We start from the raw sequence: 21,388 nt of genomic DNA, 5'->3' as shown, positions 1-21,388 counted from the left end.
GAGAGGCTCGAGTGGAGACGTGATTTGCATGCTCGAGGTTCTGGTGACGTCGGAGCGCGAGACCTAAAAATTACTCCCTCTGTCATCTGTTTTGCGTGTGTAGCTGGTGTGTGTGGAAAAAAAAACACACAACATGTAAACAGTTTAATTCCCATAATTTTGCGCATGTCCTACACAGAGTCTGTGCGCTCTGATATTTCACTGCAGAGAAAATATAAGTTTAATGACAACGACATTGGCTCCAGCGCAACAACAGATATGTTACAAGTAAGATGAATTTAATCAAAATAAAGTAAATATGGAAGCTGTTGAAAAAAGCAGAATGTTTCATCAGAGCTTTAATAATCCTATCATCTTCATCATCACAACTACAAGCACAAATGTTCCCAACTGGGTACACAATATTTACATTTAAAATAGGCTGTTCTCTATATTCACAATGTACGGGAGCTAATTTAGGAGCATAACTACAAACACTCAAGTAGCCTTTAAAGCTCATTACCAAATCAGAAATAGGGTATATAATTTATAGATATAATTATCTGTGGGGAAAGGACTATATATTTTAAAAAAATTCTCCCTGGTTTTTGTCAAACTAAGGGCTCCACCGCCTCCTATTCAGAGCCACAGGTGCTTTTCTGTTGTGCCCGTTGCTAGGAAACAGGTGACTGACGCCCGGAGCACGTGCCATTCAAAGCGCCCCTTTTGTTTGTTTCACCAAAGCTGAGGGAGAGCACGAGAGAAAGAGGGAGAGATTTAACCCCTCCTAGAAAAACTACTGTAATCCTATCATAAATGTTAGAAATATATATGTTGTTCATGATAACGTTTTAATAATGTAATGAAATATGATGTGGGCGCCATAAACCTGCAGCTGCGGGCCTGCTGCAGGAGGCCTGAGACCGCTTACATGCTCCTGTTCTTATAATAAGGATCAAGGACAATTCTGCCAAGCAGTTCTCCTGAAAGATATAATTTTATTGAGTCTGGAAAGGAGTGTGCTGTTGTCAAAAAATACCTGTGTTATTAAACTGTTAAAATATATTAAATCTATTTCTATTCCTGCATCTGATACTCCTACTGCCAATAATATTAATATTACTAATACACATAGACCAAAATTCCCAAGAGCTTTTTGTCCACAACATTCAGATATTCAGTTTACAATCATACAAGACAAAGGGACCCAGACAAACTGAACACTTGAGTATCTAAAACCAGCAAATATTTCGTGTTTTGCTCAAGAAATAATTCAGAAAATTCATCCATCATCACAGTAGTCCCTGATTATTATTTTTGTTGACCCACTAATCATTGCACCTCGTTATTTTACAGTTGCTCTGTTGAAATGCTTTAATTTCCTTGCATTTGGCTCTAATGAAAAGAAAGGAAGAGATATATATTTGATTTAACGTTGCGATTTGTCATTTGGTATTCCAGTCTCCTCCTGCTTCACTGGCTTCCCGTCATGTGGAGGATCTTTTCAGCCCTCTGGGATTATGCTCCCAAGTGGCATCTGTCAGGTGCGGCCCGCCTCTCAGCGAGCTGTAAACTATATTGGCATGCTGGCATGGCTGGATTTTCCTCTCGCTCCCTTGTACCAGTCGGCTATAGTGCTGCTAAGTGGCTTGTATGATCTGTTTTACTCACAATCTCCTCTCTTTCTGCCTTTTTGCATCCGGCACAGAAACACATGGACACACAGAGACAAGCACATTGTATCTCTGAAACGTACAACATATCATGAAAATTTAGCAGTTAGTCCTTGAGGTGGAAATCAAATCAGCGAATGGGCAGAAATATTTCACATTGACTAAATAATAATGTCTTGTCCGTGAGCACACTTTGCTCAGTGTTCTAATGTGCTGTCTATTCATCTATTGATTCATGTGCCGAGACTTTGTGGCATTGTGAGTCTTATTGAATTTACTCTCAGTCTTGAGGCATTTTATAGATTACTGAATTAACAGCTGATATGGAGAATTAAGATTTTCAGGGACGTTCAGATGGTTCATTTACAACACTGTCTTGGACATGTTGACCTTTGAGAGTCGACGCCTGTGTGTTGGCTTTGTTTGATAAGTGAACAGAAAGAAGGACACCACCATCATCGGCTCTGTCACATCATAGCTCTTTGTATTTTATTGTTTTCTCGGTTCATGTGCGATGCTTTTTGCCGTGCTGATTTACTGCAGCTGAATTACACTGTTGAGGAAATGAGGGTCTGAAATGGCGCCTGATGAGCTGAGTATAGTGGCCCTATTTGTGAATTTTGACCACCAGGTGGTTCATACAAACCATTGCACTTGTGTCTTGACCAACTTTACAATGTTTAAGAGTGACGATGGCATAATCAAAGCTTGTTTACATTAGTGATAATGGTTAATGATTATTTTCATTGTTGATTATTTTATCGATTAGTTGTTTGGTCTATAAAATATAAGAAAATGGTAATTTTCTGTTATAGAGGTGCAAAGAAACCAGAAATTATTCACATTTAAGAAGCTGAAATCAGAGAATTTTGACTTTTTTTTTCTTAAAAAATGACTCAAACCAAATAATTGATTGTCAGATAGTTGGTGATTAATTTAATAGTTGACAACCAGGGGTGTCGTGCTGCTGGAAAGACAATCCGACACTTTTTCCTCCAAGTGAGGAAATAGAATATTTGTAGTTCACATGATCTGGTTGAAATCCATGCACGTTTTTTAAGTGCTTGAACAGGAAACAGGACAGAAAAGTTGATTACGTAACCTTCAAAATGACCCACTATAATTAAATTGCATGACACCCCTGATGATAGTAAACTGATTATTTGTTGCAGCTCTACTTTACATACATATCCAAAATGCAATTACAAAATGATTGAGACAGTAATTCAGACAAATCAAGCAACACATGAGAGGTGCTCTGATTTTAATAGTACTGATTCAGTGTCGCGTTTTTAAAAAAGTTGCATGTTTCTTCTGTGTTGTGGAGAGAGAAGGAACTGCAGTCTGTACTGGGTTGATCAAAGTCTATTTAAAATCATATTTAGTCATCCCTCTTTGCAGTCAGATATAATGTAAACAAACATGGGCAGACAGTGTGTGGTTAGCAGCATCTAAAACAGAAGAAGTACAGGTGTGTTTACATGCTGTTTAATGTGATGCAGCTTATCGGCCATCTAGTGTTTGTTTGGTTGCTTGTTCAACAAGCTGATGTGCTCATAAGTTACATATGAAGGAGAGGAGGCAGGCTGCTGTCTGTCTGTGGGATATGGGACACATGATTTAAAGAGAAGTAGCAGACAGAAGTTGGATAGTAAGATGGTATTTTTGTGCAGAGTTTCTGAGTTTATCCATTCAGTGTCTCTGTAGCTGGATGGTGACACATCAGATGGAGTTCCATGACAGGTTCTACTTCTGCTCCAGATCAATGAAAGCCTGCAGGACTGATTGTTCCCAACTGTGTCCAAACACGCTGTTCTGCTGGGGGTGATTTCGTCTTCCCACAGAGTTTCCCTGAAGAAGTTTGTGAAGCAGAGATTTCCATATCTGCAATAAAACAGTATCTTTGATAAAGCTGAAAAGAATTGATAGCAGCAGGGACAGGAAACACAATCAGAAAACAATAACTCTTCTCTGTATTTAAATATGCACAGATATCAAATACTGACAAACCCAGCTAATGCAGGTCAATACATGGCATCATTTATAACTGTCCTCTAATATCGCATGGTACAACAGAGTTAAATAGTGTGATTGGGTTATTTGGGTTAATTTGATCCTGTTTTTGACAAATGTTTGCCTCTAGAGAGTAAAACTGTTAAATAATAGATAATTTCGACTCGTCAGACCTCTTAAAATCCTTAAAATAAGTAACTTGCAATATTTTTTTTTTGCCTCTTAACTCCACGAGTTTAAGCACAGCCTGTGTGGTAGTTACAATAAAATGAACAAGTAACCCACATGTTGTAGATATTCAGCAGGCAGCAGTGTAGAGCCAGCGTAGCCTAACTGGAAATACCCAGAGAGAACTGTAACAGGTATTGTGTGGAACAGGACAGCCAGTGGACCAATGGGACAGTGCTGGAAACACTGCATGCACTTCTGCTGCTCTGGGTTACTTTGACTTAACCTTGGTTTTAAGGGGTTATTTGGCTTTTACTGCGAATTGCAGACAAGTAATGTAACCTTGTGTACGCTGTGTCTGAGCTACACTGAAGTTCTTTGTAATATAATGTTAATGATGCCATGTAGATAATGACCCTATCAAAGTCTTACCATTCAGGTGAATACAGTCAAAGATAAAATAGAAAATTTGAAAAACATAACAACAAAATGCAGATTATCATATCAGTTAAAATAACTCACAACATAAATTAAATTATTGAAGTTGAATATAAGAATTCCCCAGTAGTAGATATAAATCCTAAAAAAAAGTCAAAATTGTGTGAGCTGCAAAATGAATCTATTTAAATTAATAACTTATACAAAATATATAAATATTTATTGTTGTTAATCTAAATTATTCTGAAGCCTGCATTGTAAAATGTTCACATCTAGGAAGTTAATAGCTTAGGTCAGTTACGCTCATCAATGAAATTGGCAGCACCAGGTCTTTGCCACTCAAAAAGCAACTTCCAGTAGACAGGTCTAATTGCTGGTGTTTTGTATGAGACATTCAGAGCATTAGTATAGCAGTAAACCATGTGAAGATACCATGACATAATGGACACTATCAGTGTGTGTTGCAGTCTGAGCTTCTCTGTGGTTTGTTGTGGTGAGCAGGTCCGGCTGAGCATGCATGTTAGTGCATGTGTGTATTCCACTTGCCAGCTCATGCAGCTGCTTTGCACTGCGCTTAAACAACGGGTACTGCTAATATAGGGATGGTGTTGTCGCTGAGGCGTAGCGCCCACCCTCCACTTCCCCCTGGTTAACACTTTGTCCTGAACTGTGAACATTTTTAGAAGCTGTTGGCTTTCAAATGCATGCATGAGTCATGTATTTGCAGCTTTAGCTCACACATATAAATAACCCATACAAGTCAAACCATCATTCTATAGGTGGAAGATCACTCTTGATCTCTGGGTGCAATATATGGTGAAGAGAATCCAGACGCATGGTCTTTTACTCAGTGAACCATGAGATGAGGTGGAAATCTCCAAATCATCAATAAGTGGACCTTTGAGCTTAGATTCTCTTCAACATATATTGTTTCAAACACACTTTTTTAGCATAAACCAAAAGGTTTGAGGAATTATATTGAGAAAAAAAGGACAAATTGAATTTTTCGAAACTCAGTGTAACCAACTGCCACCAAAAGTCAGAGACATCAGAACTAAACCAATCATGTTGATGAATACATATAATCACGCATTAGCTATCACTACTTTGTTTTTCTCAACACACACTCATGGACAGAGCACAGGATCAAAGAGTGCTTGGAGATAAACACAGCAGTAAGGATGTTCTTCACATCTTCACACTGCTATTAGGCCTGAAATCTCTAAGCCAACAGGCCACACACACACACACACACACACACACACACACACAGGCCTAATAGAATCAAAGGCATTTCTCCTGTGCAGCAGCCGACCCAGTGGGTTTGTTTAAGGCTCTCTGTCACAGCAAGCTGTCAGCTCTACTGGAGCTCAGCCTTACAGACAGAGCAGGGAGCACACTAACACACACATGCATGCATACAGTACATACATACATACAACAACAAGCTATGACATATGTCACATTAAGTGCTCAGAAATACAGTCAGGCCTTCTGAACTTTAAATATGACCCACAGCACTCACACAGCTGATGATGAAAATAGTCATTAATAGTACTGCAACAGTATTTTGTTGAAACTGAAAGGTTTTTTTCATGTAAAGGACAACTTTTCAGCATATCTAATAATACTGGTAGAGCTGAGATTACGTTTAATAGAAAATCGGATCAGTAGTCTCTTGGCAAAATACTGTATCTTCTGAAAGCCCTATGTTCTCTCCATTCATAAAGGAATGAAACACATTTGTCAGATATCAGCTCAGTGTAATTTCTATTGCTGTGTATTTTGTCACTCAAGGTACTTCTACTTTATTTCTGCTGTGAAGGGAGAGCTGTTACATTGTGATCTGACTTTTATACACTGACTTTGACTTTTTGACATAGTGTGACTTTTTAAATGACACTTTATACTATGACTTTTTTTATTACATTTTTTCTGACATACCACACCATTTTTTTTGTGAAATACTACACTATGACTTTTTTATGGCATACTTTACTATGGCTTTTCCCGACATACCATACAACGACTTTCATACTACTACTCTGATGTTGTAGCAGACCTCCAATATGGCTCTCACCTGTGTTCACTGCAGGTGGAGGAATACACTGCACTGACAAAAAGCCCAACACAGAAGAACCTGGACAATATGCGCACACAGAAAAATCCTGATGAGAAGAAGTTGGATGGCTGTGAGTTCTGCAACCAACATTTTTTTTAATGACACACTGTATTGTGAATTTTTGTGACATTTTTGGCATGTCTTTTTTATGAAATCTTCATGGCATGCTGTATTATGAAAACTTTTATGACAGTATGGCTTTATTTCCAGATGGATTAACGTAGGCAGTGCTGAAAACACAGATTGGACGATGTAATTGCTAATGCTGGTACCATAATGCACACGCTCTGGTCAACACCAATATAGGGGGCACTATCACTGCAGAACAGTTCAATTTCTTCTTCTTGGTAAGCATAAATAAGTCAAAACAAAGACATCTATTCTCATATCTTAAAAGTGCTAATATTTTTTCTCAGTTAAACTTTAAGCACACATTTAAACTGTACCATGTAAGCTCAATATTCACTGAAATAATAAAGGCCTTAAAACTACCTTTCAGTAAAAAATTCTGGCCTGTTTCTAAGTCAGGTGCCTCTTCATCGTTGCGACCCTGACCCATATGAGCTGCTATGAAAATGGATGGATGCCTAAGCATGTTCAAGTTTTTAGTGTATCACAGACTCAAACTTGGTGGTCGTGTTCCATTCAACTGGCGCCTGCTGATACTCTGAGCTTTGAAACAGGAACAAAGTCTGTGAATTCCTAAATTGAGTGCAATTTAATGATGATTACTGGGAGCCAATGCGAATGAATTCCCTTTGCTCCAACAGCATTTGGAGGCATCATCAAGCTTTGACTTCAAGGTTTTGAAATTCACTTTCTTTAATAACTTCCATGAATAAATTAACCAGTTGCAGCCATCTACACGGAGACTAACATCATCTTTCTTCCATCCATTTTCCCCCACTTTCAAGTGTCAGAGTAAAGTGGCCTGGTGTACCGAACACTGTTAAGCATTTGCACTCATCATTTAATCATCGCACCTCGTCCTTTGATTGATGCCTAATGAATGCCCGGGGTCTCAGTTTACAAGACGATCGCTAACAGAGCCTTGCTAATGGGTTTTGCCTGTCTGCCAGACAGCCCAGGCTTTAGGCAGAGAAGTCTGCGTTTACACCAGAGCTTCAAGACTATTTATTCTGTCATTTCTCACACAGATGTAACATACTTAGAGCTGTTGTAACAGACAAAACCAACCCAACAATATATATATTCTGAGCTGCTCTTTCTTGTTGTGGAGAGCACATCCATGTTCACATCAGTTTTGTGTGTGCTGAAAAAGGGAAGTTCAGCATTGAGCTCCCAATGTAAATAAGCCCTTCAGTCATTTTCAACAGCATCTCTCACCGAGTACTTTTGCAATTAGCAGCCACATCACTCATCGCTAATAGGCTCCAGCTATAATGGTCTGAAACTAGTGGGAGAAAGATTGTTTTTATGTCTTAAAAAACAGTGCAGACATGGACCAAATCATGAGTGCTACATACCACTCACTACACAGCAAATGCTATCGAAGTATTGATGACTGAGTGTCTTAAAAGTGCACACGTCATACGAAATATCTTTTACAACTCACTCCCACATTAAACTGCAAAGTTGTCCACTGAAGTCACAAACTTAAGCTAACAGCACGAGCATTGATGACAGAATATATATCACGCTACACTACTGAAGTGCCACTAGTTGCCATGCAACCAGCTTTCTCCAAGTTGTCATTCCTAACCTGGCAAACGCTCATTAAAGGAACTGCAATTCACCTTTTGTCAAGACCCGCACATGGTCCCGCCCTCCTTGGTTACTGTTGCTAGGTTCGACAAAACTAGTCTCGCGTGGGTTTATTCCCATAGGAAACAATGGAAAATACCGGGAGATTTAACTTTCTCGTAATTCGAATTGAATCGATCATTCTGTCCAAAACGTGGTGTCAGTGATAGAGAACAAATGTGGCTACAGTTGAGTGAACGGGCATTACATGACATATCCGAAAACTGGTGAAAATCGTTGTTTTGTCCCGATGTCTGACGGTAGCCATGGCCACTAACGTGAGCTGTCCCTCCGCGGTTGCTAGCTCTCTTGTCTGACGTTAACGTTATATTGAGAGTGTTTACAAGTTTAACACCACAGTAATAGTTAGCTGACGTTATATGAATAGCAATGTTGTCCTCTACAAACGTTAACGTTGCCAGCAAGTTAACATTTAATACGAGCTGGACCTGTCTGAGGCCTGCCCAACAGGTTAGCATAGCGAGCTAACAACAGTCTGTAGCTAGGGTAACATTGTTGGATCACATCACTTATTATAAAATATGAAAACCACATTGCTTCTCTTATTTTCGAGCATATGATAGTATACTTATTGATAGTCGATGTGTTGAACTGCCATTGTGGTCGTCCACAGAGTCGAATCCAAAGGAGACATGATTTCCCTTAGGTTTTGGAAATGGAATAAAAACTACTCCGGGAATACGTTCTGGATATCTGGAATCACTGTTGCAGACACCCCAAGCACAGCTTTTAATCATGTTAAAATAATATAAATCACTGATTTATCCGTGTTTGCCAGCCAGAAAGCTCTGCGTTTCACCGTGATGCCATTAACAACGAGCCTGGGAGAACACAGCCTGGGGCAATGTTTGGCGAATCCCAGTACGTTAACAACTGTTGCTATGGGGAGGAGCACTCTGGTTGGTGGGTCAGTAGACCAATCAGAAGGCCAACAAAGGGTGAATTTGATGCAGTAGCCAAGTAGTGTATAGAGAGACCAAGTCCCTCCCCTTCAGGTGTACTTCATGGGACCTTATTCAGTAAAAAATATGAACAGTAGTCAAAAGGAAGTGACAAATAATTTTTTGATTGCATTTTTAACTGTCTTCGTGTCTGCTCCATACAGTTCGTCCGTTCCTTCGGCGCAATTCAATGTTCCGGCTGCTCATTATTCCTAAACACCAGTAATCCATTTAACCGAAAGACCATTTGTCCGACTGCCAGTTATCACAAAAAGAAACACCAATTGCTCGTAAAATACACACTCCTCCAAACAGATCACCAGACCTTCCCAGGTGCCAATTAGGGCTGCACCTAAGGATCTTTCTTTCTTGGTTAATCTCACCATTATTTTTTTTTTTTTTGGTGACACATAGATTAATGTAATCACTGTATGTCATAGTAACCCTTTCCATGAGCTGGAGAATCAGTATTTTACTGTACTTGACTTCAAACTTAAAATGATTATCACTGGAGTAACATGCTGTTTGTTTTTTGGGTCGTCGATCTATCTGTCCCATTCTCGTGATGCAATATCACAATAACACTCAGACGAAATTTCTTCAAATTTGGCACAAATGCACAGTTTGACTCACTGATGAGCTGATTAGATTTTGGTGGTCAAAAGTCAGGATCATTGTGACCTTGCATCCATCTCATTCTCATAAATGCGATATCTCAAGAACACCCTAAAAGATTTTTTTCGAATTTGGGACAAACATTCATCTGGACTCGACAATGGTCTGATTAGAATTTGGTGGTTCTAACTACAGGAAGAGCTTGTATTTTTTGAGCAATGGGCCACTAGAGCAGTGGGCCTTTGTTTTCGGCGATTATGCGAACAAATGGGCGTTCTGTCCAGGCAGATTTACACTATAAACACTATATTTGGGTTGTGATTATGTTTTCGGGTTGTCCATCCTACCGTCCGTCCTAATGTCCTGTTGTTGTTGTTTTTTTTTCAGACTATTGGGGTTTTGGAAAAATGAGCTGCTGAATAATGACATGGCACAAGTTAGGAAGCAAAAGAACAAGCAAGACCTGTTACGTCACCCTCTGTGAGCACATCCTGGTACGTAACACAGGTATTGTAGCTTCAGCAAGAGGGAGAAGTTTTGACGTCACTTACGCGGCCTGTGTTCTCTTTCTTGTTGCGTATTTTCGCAGTCTTACTTAAACAGTTTTACAACCAACTGCGACTTTCTCAACTTGCAAAATTATCTTTTAAATTGACAAACAAGTAATTCATGGCATGTCTATTGCTATCATCTGCAGGAGAGTTGCTTTTCCGAAACAAGTTTCCATGGGTGGAAGGTGCTGAATTTTGCCTCTCTATTGAATGTCAAACATTTTTATGATATTTTTATGATTTACTATACAAGGACTTTTTATGACATACTGTACTATGACCTTTTTTTTAATTTACTATGACATACTTTATGATTTATTTTTACATTTTTTATTGCATACTGTTACATTTTTTATGCCATTTTTATGGCATACCATATAATGAAATGATTTCGATATTTGAATGATTGTGTGTCGGTAATGTGTTTAGTCATTTGCAGACAATGCTGGAGAAGCAGCGAGAGAACCACAGGGAGTTATTCAGAAGCAGCTCAGCTGCCTCTGAGACAAGGTCAAAGACAAGCAGAGGATGCCAGACGAACTCACAGAGTAAGGAAACATCAGTAAGCAGAATATTCTTTGTATACTTTATTATTTCAAGTTTTTTTTATGTGTTTTGTGTTGAAGATATTTTTGCGGCATTTTGCCATTTGAGAACTTTTACAGGAATGTTTTATTTCTTTTTTCTTTATATATTTTCTATTCTGTTACACTTGTGACCAAATGAATGGACTGAAAGACAGTGAAAGTCTCCATTTTATCATTGTGAGCTATTTTGTGACTTAAAGGGCTTTATGTGTGATGAAATCACTTTTCACACCTTGTCACCATCACACCAGGAACATTTTGATTATATCATCAGATTATCAAGTATGTCCCAGTATATATACACCTGTGTTTTGATGTATCTTGCATGAAAACTGATGCAAAAGGTCTGTTTAAAAATGGGTTAGGGTTTGGATCTGGAGAGACTTTATATGTTTTGTAAATGTGGGTGAAAATGTCTCTGTTTTATGTCCAGTCTGCTGAATGAACAAAGGGACTTGAAGGGCCCAGAGGAGACGGCAAGTGGAGTGCACCAAACCAAAATGTGGTACCTATGAAATTAACTTGTACCAGTAGTTGTAGTCATAGTAGTTGATGTTGTAGTTGTCATGTACGTGATGTATAAGTGGTTGTAGAAGTCTCATGTATAGTATGCCATAAAACTCTAATTTAAAAAAGTGATAAAAAGTAATTGAAAAATGTTATAATATCCACCTTACTCCTAGCCCCCATGATATGTTGCGTGAATTATCCCGCGACTTACAGCGCTGAACCGCAACCAGTGTTCTCCATTGGTAACTGCACACTAATCCTCTTCCTAGGATGATTGGGAAATAAAACATGTGGAACACACCACCAGTGAATTATTGGTCTGAACTGGGCTTAAGACAATGAGAATAAAATGTATGAATTTGAAAATGGGCTCAATTCCCCTTAAAACATTCCCCTTAACAGAGCTGCGCTAGCTGACTGTTAGCATCTACTCCTTCTAAAAGATGATTTATGATTTCACATGACTCATGAACGGACACTAACGTTCGGCAAGCATTTAACATAATTCAGTATTAATTTTAGCTCCATGAATAAATGTGATGTTTCCCAGCTAACGACGCAGTTTACACAGTTTAATCACTGCTTAATTTATTAAATCTGAGCTCTGCTGAATTAAACATAATACTGAATTTAGCAGAAAATCTGTCATAGTAAATAAAGTGTAAAATGTATAACTTAAAGCATTTATTTTTATATGATATGAAAGACATACAGCAAATCAGTAACACATTCTCAGCCTAGGTGACATAACACAATTCAAGGTATGCTGCTCAGTATATTTTATGACAGGCAATTTTCTAATGTAGGCACAAAAATACTGGACCAATTGTGTCCCATATTGATTCAGTAAGGCACACTTTAATTACTTTTTCAATACGGGACAATCCGATATTATACAGAACAGGTGGCAACCTATTCCTAGGCGATGGTTACAGAAACAATCCGTTTTTGTTCGGGGTGCGCGTTTAACACTGTTGTTATATCCACAAATTTAGCTTTGTCTGGCTGTTAGTGACGTTACAGATGTAGAGGTGCAACAGGTACCAGAGCTCCACAAGAACATTTAGAAAATGCTAATTAGTTAATGTTAATTGAGTTAAATGATTGTTGACAAACAAAGCAGTGTTTGCTAAATTGAAGGCAAATTACATAAAAGAAGAACTGCTGTTGGTGGTTAGTCACCATGATTAGCCAATGAAGCTAACAATAGACAGTCAATGGGACTAACTAGCTTACTGCTACTTCTGCTATCTCACCAGAGGTTTTACCAATAATCTTTTCTCAAGTAGCACCCCCTAGGAATAAGGTGGATAGTATGCCACAGGGTACAGCTTTCCTTTGTGGCTCCCTAAGTTAGCACTTACAAAAACTTGTTGTTGTTTTGTAGTTTTTTTCTGTAATATTAATTGATTTTGTAGTTTTAGTATGTACACTGATATGTATGTGACTTTAATGCCAATTCTGATGTCATCCTTCTCTTCTTTTCTCCCCAGATAAGTGCCCAGCTTCTGAACCAACCTGAAGCTAGCAAGTTTCTTCACATCATTGTCGCCATCTTCTACTGACTGTCAGTTCTGCAGTGTCACAGTGCTTTGTTTGGTCTCAATGATAAGTTCGAATAAAGTAAAATTCTGGTTTTCTGTGCCATAACCCCTGCGTTTTACTTCCCCGAAACACCGGGAGGAGACGCACGTCTCAACTCCCTTTCCACAGTGAAGCTCTGGACACAGTGCCCTCACAACGGTGAGAACCGAACCCGGCTCTGGCGCCTTCCAAACCGGGAACTGACAGACCACGCCACCATGCCACGCACACTTGGAACTGTTCTCTTCGTGTATTTGTCTTCTTCATTTTGGGAATGATGTCTCAAAATTCACTGCACCAAATGAGTATTGAACTCTCAACCTTCAGACCAGTCTCCTTCCTCTCTGAGCTATCTCATGACACAAATGGTTAATGACTAATCGCATATTTGTCTTCTTCATTTTGTGTCTTAGACAAAATTCACTGCACCAGCTAAGTATTGAACTCTCAGCCTCTGGATTACAGCCCAAGTCTTCTACCACACTGTGCTATCTGATCCAACACACTATGATACTCTTCTGTTGTGTATTTGTCTTCTTCACTTTGGGTGTTGGACCTTAAAACCTTTGCCTTCTGAGAAGTCTACTAACAGCCTGAACTACTTGGTCATACCACTTCCACTCAACTCAAACACACAAAACCTCTGGAAAAACTAGTATCTGCACAATGTGAGAAGGAAGTAGTAACAGAGGCTAAATGTCTCAGGTAGTTCAGCGTGATAGAAGATTTGTTGGAAGACTGGAGAGGGTGCGTTTAATCGCGATGTAATGTAGTGAATTTGAGGTCCAACACCCTAAGGAAAGAAGACAAATACACTATGGGAAAGTTATGAAGCATGTTTGATCAGATAGCACAGTGTGGTAGAACACTGGTCTGTGGACCAGAGATCATGAGTTCAATACTTAGTTGGTATGTTCAATTTTGTAGTCAAACAACCCAAAGTGAAGAAGACATATGCTATTAAACCATAGTGAAGCATCTCATGAGATAGCTCAGAGAGGAAGGAGACTGGTCTGAAGACTGGAGGCTGAGAGTTCAATACTCATTTGGTGCAGTGAATTTTGAGACATCATTCCCAAAATGAAGAAGACAAATACACGAAGAGAACAGTTCCAAGTGTGCGTGGCATGGTGAAATACACGAAGAGAACAGTTCCAAGTGTGCGTGGCATGGTGGTGTGGTCTGTCAGTTCCCGGTTTGGAAGACGCCAGAGCCGGGTTCGGTTCTCACCGTTGTGAGGGCACTGTGTCCAGAGCTCCACTGCGGAGGTGGAAAAGGGAGTTGAGACGTGCGTCTCCTCCCAGTGTTTCGGGGAAATGAAATGCAGGGATTATGGCACAGAAAACCAGAATTTTGATAAAATATAAGTATTTATTGATGTGTTGTTCAGTGACAACTGCATAAATACATGAAACTAACTCATTCAAGTTTGATCCAGAGTATACTATACTGACAAGGTTTATTGTATTTTACATATAAATGACATTGTTTCGCAGTACCTTACAATGACTGGTATTTTTCTGACCTTTTCTATGGATTAATCTTTTCACATTATTTATGACATACAATGCTGTTTTTGGTGACATTTTAGAAGGCAAACTCAGGGTTTCTGTACATCCATAAAAAGTCTTTTAATTAGTCAGAAAATAAGGTAACTGATATTATAATATCACAAAACAGTCATTCAGAAGCCCTAAACATGTAAAGACATGGGAAGTAGGATTTTATGAATTGTTTTTTGTAATATTAAATTGTAAAATCTTAAAGTATCTCTTATATCAACACCAGGGTCAGCAGCAACAGATCTCCAAACACTATTTGAGTGTATGCCTACAATCAGTTTGGGCAAAATTGGCCCTAACCCTAGGTATCTGGTGATAGTTCATGTTTTCCTTCTTCTCAAGTTTAGTTTTTGTAAAACTGGTCTTAAGTTTCATTCTGAGTGTCAAAAAAAAAGCCTGAAAAAGTCTTGAATCTAACTCGCCTCGAGCTGCAGGAACCCTGGTACAATACCATGACATATGACACTATGACCTTTTTAAATTACTTTTTCATATCATTCTACCATTACTGTTACTACCACAAATACTACAACAACAACTACTATTCCAAATACTAGAACCACTGCTATAGAAACAGAAGGGAGGCTGTGTGCTAAGTTAGAAATCAAATAAATTGATTAATTACCAAATTTTTAGTTCCATGCGATCCATTGTCTCTTCCAGGCTCTTCAAGTCCCTGAGGGCATTCAGCAGTCTGGACAGAAAACAGAGACATATTTACCAACACTTTGAAGACATTTAAGGTGTCTCCTGCTCCAATAACAGACATAGCCTGTAGACATATCTGTACTGTACCAGGGGTTCTCAAAGTTATGATGACCGAGTGCAACTTTAAGGAACCAGCATGTGATTGAGGGCTGCACAGGAGAAGAGCACATATCAAACAAAAGATCCTTTCCATCTCACTTCCACATTAAACTGCCGAGATGTCCATCAAAATCGCTAACTGTAGCTAACAGCACTGGCACTGATGACACAAAGTAATGCCTGTGACACTCACAAGGTGCCACAAATCGCTATACAATCAGCTTTCTACAAGTTGTCATTCCTAACCTGACAGATGCTTGTCAGCAGAGCGCAGTTTGACGCAGTAGCTGAGAAATGTATTCAATGTAAGCTACTAAAGAGTAAAGTATTGATGTGGACTGGTAATGACTAAAATATAATGCTATGTCTAAGAAACGCTGTGCTAAAACAGATGATTGAAAACAATGACTGATGTTATATTAGCGCGCAGCAGTGCTGATCAGCATCCTGCTCTGACCTTTGATACTCTCAGCTGAGCTCTTCACATCAAACCTTTGTTTCCCATCATCCTTCCATCTGCTACAGGCGGGTCAAGCAGTGATGATGCAGCGGCTGCATTTTATTTGGACCTCCCTCTCCCTCATCAAAGCCCCCCAAACACACACACACACACACACACACACACTGACACACCAGCACATACATTTAATTTAATTAGAGAATGTGCAGCCTCCCTCTCTGCCAGTATTGTCAAAGTGCTCGCAAGCAGCCAACACTATCACTGATTGCTTCTAGATAGGAGGAAATATGATTAGACCATGTGTTTGAGTTCCCCTGTTTACGTGTGTGTGTGTGTGTGTGTGTGNTGTTTGAGTTCCCTGTTTACGTGTGTGTGTGTGTGTGTGTGTGTGTGTGTGTCGGAGGTGGGAGGAAATGAAGAAATCTGATTGTGGTTTTGTTGGTGGTGAGAGCAGAGGTAGGCTGAAGGGTTAAAAAGGATGAGGGGATGATTGGATATGAGGATACAAGAGAATGAGAGAAGACGGAGGGGGGAGGAAGGAGCTGATACATCAATTTCATAGATTGTGTCAATTCTGCCACACAATTGGTCAATTCTAAAATATGGCTGTAACAGATTGGGGAATTCCCTTTTGTCCCCCCAAGAGTACAAAGCTGCAGCCTGGACGTGGTTAGCCTAGCTTAGCATCAAGACTGGATGAAGCCAGCTAGCCTAAAAGAGGTTGGTATCAGTGTCCATAACTTAACCAGTGATGTGGAGGAAAGGGTAGATGTGGAGGAGAGAAGATGCCTAATCTCTCATTATGAGTTTGATTTTCTGATGGACAGGAGGTAAACATGAAAGCTTTGATTCTCTATGTACCAAGATTAGTGTTATTAAAGGGAGAAGGGCAGCCAGAGAGGAGGGGGAGGAAGGATGGAGGGAAACATGGTGAGACGGAGGAAAGAATGAAGGATTGACCTTTGCAGGATGAGGTAAAGAGAGACGGGAGAACCCCACTGAGGAGCTGTGAAAAGAAAAAGGAAAGGAGAGAGGACGGAGGGAGGGAAGGACTGCGATGGAGTGACCCCGGCGAAAACAGATTAGTGGACCATGAAGAGGATTACCAGCAATGATAGTCCCTCTGAGGGAGCAGCCAGTCCCAGCCAACACACACACACACACACACACACACAATAACAATGACCACATTAAAGTGATCAGCATCAGTCCAACCTGTCTGACTAATGCAAACATATACACATAACACACACATGGACCTCAGCACAGTGAGACCTTTGGTCCTGTATAAGTTCATTTTAAGCTCTATTTTACTTTGAAAATGATTTTATAACAATATTAGTCGTGTCTGCCTGGCTGGGAGCATTTACAAGTCTCTCTCTCACACACACACACACACACACACACACACACACACACAGAGGTGTCAGCCCAGCAGGTTGAACCTCTCGAGTTGACAGTCAGCTGTTTTCTCTGCTGTTGTGCAACATTGGCAGAATTGTAGGTGTGTGTGTGTGTGTCATTGAGTGGCCAAGACCAGCTAATCCCACTCAACCCCCAGCAGCACCATCATGTCTGATTTTAACTGACACATCTGAAAATGATTCTGTAGGGCAGAAAGTTCTGTGAGCTGAACATGACAACACAGTCAGAAAGACTTTTTTTAAAGAACCACATCCACCTGTCGTCCTGACATTTTAAAGGACAGATTCACAGTCATCAACTTGTAAATCACAGTGTACCACTACAGCCCTACTTAGGAGATACCAGCTTGATTTGTCTGTGGCCTGGTCCACACATGGACCAGTATTTTGAAAACTGGGTTTTCATTCTCAAAAGATCCTGTCCACACACACTGTTATAGAAAAATCTCTGTCAAAGTGAAACCGCAAAATCACAGCTACAGTGTTGCAAAGAGCATACCAAACCAACAGGAGACAATATAACTGCAATCCTGAAGCAGAGGCAGATGTTGGCCAATCAGAAGCCTGAAAATACGCTACCATACTGTTCCTCAGTATTGTCGAAGAGTAACTGATCGCTGATGTGTAAACATGTAAAAAGTCCTGTTAGTAAGGTTAGAACCAGCACTATTTTTGTTACGTCTGCCACTGCATGAAACATCACCACTTTTGTAATGCCTCATAACGACACACTGACGTCTCAAGCCACAAACACATTTTCACTGTCTCCATGTCAACAGTGAAAATGGCTTTTCTATTAGGGGTCATTTAATGTCCAGGATAAACAGGAGTGATTAGAGCAACAAGAACTGTCATAGAACAATGTTCGTATCATCAGACAGTTGTTTTGAGACAGACTTGAACATTTTTAACCTGTTTTAAGTGCCCATAAAGTAAAGTTGTGAGAAAAATGCCATTATATAAACAACTACAATTACTGCAGCTACAAAAACACAACACGACATTATAGCACAGACATGGAGAAACAATACTACTGAACTATTTCATACCTATATGATAATATACCTAAACTGGAGCCAGTTATCTGAACTCAACCTAAAGCTGACTGTAGTGTCTGAGTCTCTACAATGAAACTGACAAGTTAAATGTCATGACTAATAGTACAGTGGCCAGAACTAGGAAAACAGGAAGGTAACACTATGTAATGAGCACATACAAGCACACAGGTACAAGAGAAATGCCGACAGAATCAAAATTTAGGCACCAAAATGCAGCGACAGAAGAAATATTCAGATCTTTTAAGTCACAGCAGTGATACCACCACATGAAAAATCCTAGTTAAGTAAAAGTATAGACATATTAAAGCAAATGTACAAATGCTCCTCTAAAATGTGGCTCAGTAGAGGAATAAAGGCCACAAAATAAATGTTCTCATGTACCTGAGTAAATATACTTGGCTACATTGACTTACACTGATCTGAAACACTTATTTTCTGCTGTACGACTTGAGTTTTTTGAATGTATATCATGTCGATCAGTGACAAACAATAGTTCGCTCGATTTTGAATTCAACATCACAAAATGTTGAAAAGGTCAAAGGGGTTGATGACAAGCTTTGCACACACAAATCAATATCCAGATCAAATGATAAAAGACACTAAACCTTTCCTTCTCTCTGACATTTCTCTCCATCCTGCTGAGGGAAAGTTTTGATATGAGGGCCCCCCTCAGAGGAGGATGGGGGTCCTCTCTCTGCTCCACTCATCTTAAATGAGGGCTTTTTCCTCCATCTTCTCTGCTGTTGGTGGGGGGTGTCGGGCTCAGGGGAAGAATGAGGGCTTCCTGGGGAGGGCCTTTAAGTGCAGGGCTGAGGAGTGTCTCGCCCTCTCTCTTCCTGCCTCACACTTCTCCTCCGTGTCCCTCACTCCTCCTAAATGGGGTCAAGCTAGCGGCCGGGACCTGCTGCTTTCAAAGACCCCAAAGAGCAGCTCTCCTCCTCCTGCCCTTTCCTCCCGTCCCTCAACAACCTTTTCTTCTTCCTTTCGTTCCAGTCCTGTCCCTCACGTCACCTTCCTCTCCTCTTCTTCTTATCGTGCTTCCTCTCTATCACGCAGCTGCACCGTTCTCGTCTTCATACCTTTCCTTTTTTATTTTTCTACAGCTGTAATATTTGGCTTTTTCTGCTCTTCACTGCACGATTCATACTTGAGCAAGACTTTAGGCCACAACAATCCTAAAAACAGTCGCACAATCCTAGAGGGACCAAACCTTGACGTCTCAAAAGTTAATTTTTTTCCAATAAATGTTTATCAAGACTTCCGGACATGTGTTTTCCAACCTGTGGGTCTGGTTCCCTTAGGGTTCTAATGATTAATTGGAGAGGTCACAAGACGACAAACATGATAGGAAACATTTCTGCTATGCAAAACTGTCTTTACTTTTTTCCGACTTTTCTCAAATGCAGCAGTTTTACCTCTTAAAATGAAGCAATCCGACAACTCTAATTCACTGCTCATAGCTCACAGATGTGCAACCCAACAGGAGGGGGTCACAAGTAGGCAGGGCTTGGCTGAAGCAAGAACCAAGTCTAGACGTCTTTTGACCTGCTACCTAGAAAGAGTAAAAACTTTTTGGTCACATCAGGGCCATGAGACGTCTTGACCAACATTTAGATCAACACAAGATTTAAAAAAGACACCACTCGTGATGTTAAACCCATTCATGCACTCATGTCAATCCAATCAGGTGGAGAGCTTTTGAAAGGCAAAACATCAACTAAACCTGACCGGTGTTTTTCTAATTCCACCTCCAACTAACAGATCAAGAAACTGCAGTCAGCCATCAAACAGCCGGACACCCCAGAACATTTCTGTAGCTGCAGAGTTGTACAGCAGCTCTGTGCGGGACCCTGCTGCTACAAGTGGATGCAATTATGTTATTATTTTTCCACCAATGTTCAAATGACGTGAAAGCCGCCTTTTAATTTCTGTGCACATGTAGTGAAAGTTATTGTTCTGCATCAGGGTCAAAAGATAAGTCATCCACTTTTTTGTATTATTTTCAGTGAGATTACATTTATCAGCTTAATCTTAAATTTGAATTGAACCTAAAACCGAGAAGTAGAGCAACCTTTACTGCAAATGCAGCTGATCATGAGCCAGTGAACCTCAACCACCGAATGCACACCTTCATGCCTCAATAGGCCCTCCCCCCTTTGGTAAGTAGCAACATACCTTCCCTGTCACCAGGCATCCATCTATCCATGGCAGAAAGCAGGAGATATATCCATCGGTTAGTCCATCCAGGATGTCATTTACACACTCTATTCCTCCCGTGGAGTACAGCAGGAGAAAGATATGGAAGCCAAGTGTACAGTCTCCAAGTGATGTTCCCCTTACTCCTCACAGGTTCTCACTGTCTCAGCCTAGCAGCATCACATCTTCAGTTAAATTCCCACAGAGCTAATGTGTCCATCAACAGCGGAAACTGAAACCCTACCTGATGACTTGCTGCAACACAAACTGAACTCTGTCCCTACCCTCAGCAGCCATGTCTTTTCCAGCGTCCTTCCACCTGGGCCTGTTTGCGTCCCTTCATGCCCTCCTCAAGCTCTGCTCTCCCTGTTGACTTCTCAGTCTTTCCCTCCATGGCGTTCCTCCCATCCCTGACTCTTTCTAGCACCACCGCCGACAGCCAGCGTGGCTCTCCGCTCCCCTCCGACCCATACTGGGTTTTATTTAATTTGTCCGTATAATAGACGTGAATGAACCCCGGGGTTTAGGGCTACACAGGCAGAGAAAGCGACAGACGAGGGAGGGGCAGGCCGCTCAGCAATGTGTGTCAAAAGAGAAACAATAAGTGCCATTATTTTTGATTGGCTTCCCCTTTTTGAAAATTACTTCCAAAGTGTGATGTCCCATTGTGGGAGCAGAATAACGCTGAACAATGCAGCAGGGGGCAGGGGGGGTAGTCTTATATATCCAGGCTGATATTCAAGGGGGCTTTGGCCAATGCTGGCTGGCCTGCACTGGATAACCCTGCAGCGCAGCGACTGGGCCCTGGGTTAGGCTCATAATGGGAGGCATTGGGAGGCCTTTAGTTCCCATTGTGGCGGCTGTGTCAACAAAGAGGCCGCTGGGAGTTGCCTGGCATGTGGGATGGAGAAAAGG

General features: G+C 40.5%; 2 long non-coding RNA genes across 2 annotated transcripts; one reads left to right on the top strand and one right to left on the bottom strand.

Annotated features, from left to right (window-relative positions):
* Nucleotides 1-454: 454 nt before the first annotated feature.
* LOC126401850 (uncharacterized) lies at nucleotides 455-20,941 on the bottom strand. Its single transcript, XR_007571127.1, has 3 exons — nucleotides 20,453-20,941; nucleotides 15,154-15,222; nucleotides 455-3,536 (listed from the first exon to the last, which is right to left on the bottom strand). It is a non-coding gene; the product is annotated as an uncharacterized LOC126401850 (long non-coding RNA).
* On the top strand, nucleotides 6,268-13,074 carry LOC126402059 (uncharacterized). Its single transcript, XR_007571156.1, has 6 exons — nucleotides 6,268-6,463; nucleotides 10,122-10,228; nucleotides 10,432-10,470; nucleotides 10,715-10,833; nucleotides 11,306-11,377; nucleotides 12,876-13,074. It is a non-coding gene; the product is annotated as an uncharacterized LOC126402059 (long non-coding RNA).
* Nucleotides 20,942-21,388: the final 447 nt, after the last annotated feature.

Source organism: Epinephelus moara, chromosome 15 (genome assembly GCF_006386435.1).
Source record: "Epinephelus moara isolate mb chromosome 15, YSFRI_EMoa_1.0, whole genome shotgun sequence".
Classification (NCBI taxonomy): Eukaryota; Metazoa; Chordata; class Actinopteri; order Perciformes; family Serranidae; genus Epinephelus; species Epinephelus moara.
This window is presented reverse-complemented; position numbering and strand designations above follow the sequence as displayed.